We start from the raw sequence: 6,500 nt of genomic DNA on the forward strand, positions 1-6,500 counted from the left end.
CATTTAGGGGAAACAATTGGGCAATTCACTACTATGTGTACTGGCAAATTAAGGGAGACCTCGTGGGTGTGGAACGTGTGTGGAATTCGCTAGTGCTGCTGTCCTCGGACCCCTCATCCCAGCCAGCTGATAGGGGCCTGAGGGCCCAGGTGGTCTTCTGAGTCCCCAAGCCCCGGGAAGGCGTCCCATGGATCTATGGCTGAAGCCTCCGGCCTGCTTTGTTTGTTTACAATGATGGCAGAAGACAAGGACAGAATGAAGAAACTCTTAAATAATCATCAAAGCTCATTTTGGCACTGCTCATACCTCAACAAGATCTTTTCCCACCAAATTCACCAATTTGATTGTGCATACATCCTGTTTGTTTTGGTTCCCCCAAGAATGAGCCATGCAACTGGCCAATGAAGCTCTCTGGGCCTTAGTTTTCCCATCTGGAAGCGAGGAGGTTGGGCGACAAACATTCTAAGTGCACACCTCCTCTGTCCACCATCCCTGGGGAAAGGCCACACAGAGCGTGGAGAGCCCCAGGGACAAGTCCCAGAGTCATCTCAACTTAGTGGCACTGAGATCTGGGCGCGAGGGAGGGACCTGTATCTTACTTAGAGGCATGGGCCTTTCAGAAGAACCAAGGACCTTGGATTCTGAAGCACCGAGTCACAGATCAAGTGGCTAACTGTGTTGGTGACAACTGCAGAAGCTGGAGGGAGGGGCCGAGAGGAGCAGTGAAGAGCAGGCTGTGGGGAGATGTGGATGAAAGGAAAGACTTTATAGCATACAGAGCACAGTGAAGAGCAACCTGGAACATCAAGGGCACCAAATAAAGGTCTGGGAGCAAAGGAAGAAATGGAGAAAATGCATTCTGCTGGAAATAGACATGCCTGCAGCGGTGACGAGGACTCAGGAATTCAGGGTGACCTGATTTGATTACAACAACAGACAGTGCAGGAGAGAAAGGGAAGAATAGCCTGACCAGAGGAAGTGAATGAAATAATAGAGAAGACATCATAGTTACCATGGCATTAAAACACCTCATGCCACATTAAGCTTCTTTTTTCTCGATTCTTGTTCTTGCAACATGTTAATGTCATTGCAGTCTACCCAGTAAACTAAATTTAGCTCGTTTGGGGGCATGGAGGGAAGGAAGACGCAGATCTCCCTGTCTGGGTCCACGCGGGCACTTATTCTTCCTCTGAAGTGTGTCTGGTTCTTTGGTCTTGGCATTATGAGATATAAAAACCTTTGCTAGGCTGGGGTCTGATGAAACTGCTGGGAGATGTAATTTGAAAAAATAAAAAAACAATTGGAAATGATTTTTAAAGAGGCAACTGCTTTAGAAATTACTTCTGAAAAATCAATAGGATGCAGATATTTGAAAAATACAATGACCATCAAAATAAAATGTGATTTTTAAGTATTCTTTAAAAAAAAATTTTTTTTTGCTTTAAAAAAATATTTCACTGGGCTATAATTAAGATTACTGCAATTGGTCAAATGCAAATGCTAATGTTGCAGAGGGTGGGTACACTGTGTATTCTTTTGATATTTCTATACAGAAAGTGATTTCTAGCTGATTTACCACAAATGTCACCACATTCATCAAGGCCTAGATCAGTGATGGCGAACCTATGACACTCACAGGTTCATTTTTTTGGTTGATTTTTCTTTGTTAAATGGCATTTAAATATATAAATAAATATAAAAAAATATAAGTCTTTGTTTTACTATGGTTGCAAATATAAAAAAATTTCTATATGTGACACGGCACCAGAGTTAAGTTAGGGTTTTTCAAAATGCTGACATGCCGAGCTCAAAAGGTTCGCCATCACTGGCCTAGATCTTGATCTTCTTCAAGTGTACTCACATTAACCAGGTCCCAGAGACTGATGAACATACCTGAATTATGACCAGCATACCAGAATACATGTTGTCATGGCAAGCACAGTCTCTCTTTGTAGTAAATGTACTCAGGAGGACAGATTCCATCCAGATGTTTTCTTAGTTAGCCTGGAGTTAGAATAAATGAAATTAGTTGTGTGGGCCACAAGAGAAATACTCCTGATACAATGTCCTAAAAGAATAAGGCTGCCCACCCACCCCACCCAACCCTGCTTAGATGGCCCTGTCTGCTTCTGAGACTTTGGGCTTCTTTCTTTTTTACATGTTCTAGTCTCTTCAAACTGGTTTCTCCACATGGCATCCTATATAGCCAACCAGGCAGATTTACACTTTTTAAGTCATAATCACATTCTGTTTCTACCTTCCTGCTATGACAGTCAAGTCACTTTGATGAGAGTTTAGGGTAGCTCCACATTCTTCAGTCACTGTCTTGGTTTACTGCCACTGAATTCTAGTCAAATCCATTTTGCTAGTCTAATTTTCTGAGGGTGACCTGGTACCCAAGTTCTTGGGAAAACTGTAGGGAGCAGCTCCAGAGTTAAAGCCTCGGATTGATCTGTGGCAGAGCCACAAACAAGTCCCAGCTTAGAGGGCACAGCCCTCTTAGCATAATTAAGCTTGACCTTATGGCCGCTCCTTAGATCCTTTTTGGGTAGCTAATGAGCTGTGGGAGATGCAGCAAGTGCTGCCAAAACAAGTGAAACTCACAAGAACATTATAACTGTGTTGACCACTACCTTATTTTTCTCTGACTATAAAATAAAGCCTCAGCTTGCTGGCTGGATCCTTCTCTGTGGCTTCATCCAGGCACAGGAGATCCACCGAGCCCCAGCTATATTCTCTTTGTCTGTCTTTTCTTTAATCCTTTGCCGCCCCCCCTCAGGCTCACCGAACCCTTGGCTGTGCTGGCACGGCACAGAAAGCACCTCATTGTTGCTTCATGGGCCACCAGCAGTGGCCTAACCTTCCTCAGGCTCTCATGACCATTGGATGAAGAGATCAGGCCCATTAAGGCCCGTATGTCCTGTGCTTATAGAATTGTCCCTCCTTTCCTGGGTACCCACCTCAAGGGTATTTGGCCTTATGCTATGATGACTTAGGCTGTGAAAGTTCACCTGGAGGGCATAGGTACCATCTACTATAACATATATGGAGAGCAAAGTATCCAAACAGGACTCTGACTTTTCACTCAATATCCAGGAATAAAAAAAAAATTACATGACCCTGTTAACTCAAGTCACAAACAAAGACAGGTGGATGCAGTGTTTCTGGGACTCCTGGCATTGAAATGATACCTTTGTGCCATAGGCTGCCCACATCTGGAGGGACTTGATGTGAAGCCATCCCTTCCTGGGCTGTACTTTGCTCTGGACCTACCTTGCAGTCTTTTTTGAAGGTTGAGTGTCATTTCATCCAAATTGAAAGAGCCTAGTTCCAATGGTGGCAGGCCTTGCACTGTCTTTTTAGAGAGCAATGCTAGCTGAGCTGATGCTAGCTGGCTGAGGGAAGGTCTTCTGTAAACCCTAAGCATCTTTTCCCAACCTGACATCTAGGCAATGCTTCAAGCTTGGGCTGACCATGGGTGCCCATCAGAGGGGACAGCCTTGCTATTGATCAGCTAGGAAGGCAGGGCACCTTCTCCACATTGCCTGCACCCCCCCTCTGGACTGGCCTCCCTGGCCATTCTCTATCCATTCAAGAGTGCCAAAAGGTTGTGATTTGAAGCAGGCAAACCAGTATATATGAGATAAGAGAGAGGGGCAAGTCAATTTTCTTTTCCCTCCCACCAACCTTGCATTAGATTTGGGTATTTTGCAATTAATTTTTCTATTTCAAGATAGTTCCTCTGAAAATGCTCATTGAATATTTTTGGGTTATACTGTAGATTTATCTTACTTATAGGTTCATTTTCATCCAAGGGCTTATTCCTCTTGTTGCTATACTCTTCCAGTAATTGAGAACTTTATCTCAAATAGAAAGTAATTTGGTATCTATGATCTCATAGTAATCCCTAAAGACTTGGTGGTATAAAGACTTGCCCAGGATCCCACAACAAAAACATGGCTGAATGCCCATTGGGACTTCAACTACCTAATGCAGAGTAATTAGCAGGTGGGCATATGAGGACAGGAGAGAATTGAGACGAGAATGGCATTTAGGAGCATGGTCCTTGTGATTTCATTTAATCCTGAAAATGAGCTTACAGAATCTTACCTCCATTTAAAGATGAGGAAACCTGAGACTCTGAGTTTAAATAACTTGTCTCAGGTCACATAACTGGTAGTAGTGGGATTAGAGCCATAGCTGGTCCAAATGAGGGGCAAATGCAGAGGAAAGAGAAAGAACAGGACTGTGATAGAGAAACAATTTTTTCCATACTGTCATCCAAGATGGATTTGTGGACAGTATTCTTAAAATTAATAATAAAAATCTAAAAAATCTATAATCTGGGAATTATGTCATCTATAGAAGTATGCAGTCATATGCTTTTGAGAACAGTAGATAATATATTTGCACCTGGAAAAATATAAACAAAAATGTTAACAGTATTAGTTATCTCAGAGTGATTTGATCTCAAGTGATTTAATTTTTGTTGTTCATTTTAAAAAGTTTTTTTATAATGACTATTTTTAACTTATATAATTATAAAAATACTAGAGGCCCGGTGCATGAAAATTTGTGCACTCAAAGGGGGGCTTTCTCTCAGCCAGGCCTGCTCCCTCTCATAGTCTGGGACCCCTTAGGGGATGTCCACTTGCCAGCCTAAGCTACAGTTGGACATCCTTAGCACTGCCTTAGCCCTGCCAAGGAGGTGGGAGAGGCTCCCGTCACTGCTGCTGCACTCGCAGCCATCAGCCTGGCTTGTGGCTGAGCAGAGCTCCCCCTGTGGGAGTGCACTGACCACCAGGGGGCAGCTCCTGCATTGAGCGTTTGCCCCCTGGTGGTCAGTGTGTGTCATAGTGACTTGTCGTTCAGGTCGTTCTACTTTAGGGTTAATTTGCATATTACCCTTTTATTATATAGGATGTTATTTTTTTAAAAACTACTGTTGGGTCGGAATGGCTCAGTTGGTTGAGTGCAGTCCTGTGCACCAAAAGGTTGCTGGTTCAATTCCCGCTCAGGGTACATACCTGGTGTGAGGGTTTGATCCCCAGTTGGGGTAAAAAAACACCTTACAGAAGGCAACCAATCGGTATTTCTCTCTCTCTCTCTCCCTTTCTCTCTCTCAGCATGTTCTCAGGTGAGGATTAAAAATAATAATAACAAACAAACAAACCCCTACCAGCTGGAGGCAAGTTTCTTTATTTCCCAGGCTTTATTTTTTTAATGGGTAATATGGAAATTCTAATAATCCCCACTCCAAAGAGTGGTTGTGAAGATTGATCAATATAATGCAGGTAAAGCACTTCCAAGACTTCCAGGCACAAGGTAAGTACACAGACCCTGATGGCCACCACCAAACCGTATTAATTCACGCATCATCGTATTAATTAATGCTTCTGCTTCCACTCTTGCCGTCTCTGGAGTAGGAGAGTGGCTTTTCAAGTCAGATCCCATAAGCCGTTACCTTGCCTAAAGCCTTCCAATGTTGTCCTTGCACTTAGGATTACAACTGCACAGCTTACCCAGGAGGGAGGACCCTGCAGGATCTGGTCCCTCCCCACCTCTATGAGCAACTCTAACTCCCCCTCCCTTCTTCTCAGTTGCTACCCTCCAGCCACTCTGACCCTTTTGTTCCTAGAATAAAATCAAGTTCTATCCTACCTCAGGCCCTTGGCACTCACTTTCCCCTTTACCTGGAGTCCTCTTCCCTATATGGTCTCATAACTGGGTTTTGGTCTTAGTGTAAAAGTCTCTCCTTAGGGACTTCTCTGGCCATTCAACCAAAAGCCCCTGCCCAGGCACACTTCTGTGTAATACTTCTCCTGGTTTGTTTTCATCGTAGCCTCTGTCGCCTGTGGCTACTGGACACGTTCTTGTTATTTGTTTAATTCTGTTACCTAGTGCCAGTCTCCCCATAGACCTTGTTTATTTGTCAGAGTTTTCACTGGAACACCCAGAACAGTGTCCAGCATCATAGGCGCTCAATATATGGTTGTTGGACAATTTAATTCATCAGGTAGATTATCTTTGTCAAGTGAAGGAACAGCTTAATCACCTCCTACCACCTCTCCTCTCAGGACTGATGCTTCCCTAAAGAGGAAGAAGGCAATCATGTAACTATTTCGATACCCACCCCGCCCAGGTAGAAAGAGGATGATTTTAAAAATATCAGAATGGTCTGCTTTTCAGGATCCTCCACATGAGGCCAGATTCATAGCTTTGCATCCCAGACTGAGACCTAAAAAAAAAAGGGCTGCCCAGATTTGAAAAGAGAGTGCTTGCAGGCTTTGACTCTCAGACATGAGGCTGGACAGGCAGTCCCCGCTCTACAAAGAGGTCGTGTTCCCAAGGTTTCTTTGTGTATGGTGTTTGTTTCCAGCACAGAATGTGTTTTTCACTGCAAGCAATGTCCAGTCCACAAAAGCCTATTTAAACCCACCATGCTCAGTAGGAAAAAAAAAAGTTGAAATTCTAGAAAACAAAACAGGGAGAATGAGTAA

The sequence above is a fragment of the Myotis lucifugus genome, unplaced genomic scaffold (genome assembly GCF_000147115.1).
Source record: "Myotis lucifugus unplaced genomic scaffold, Myoluc2.0 scaffold_1, whole genome shotgun sequence".
Classification (NCBI taxonomy): Eukaryota; Metazoa; Chordata; class Mammalia; order Chiroptera; family Vespertilionidae; genus Myotis; species Myotis lucifugus.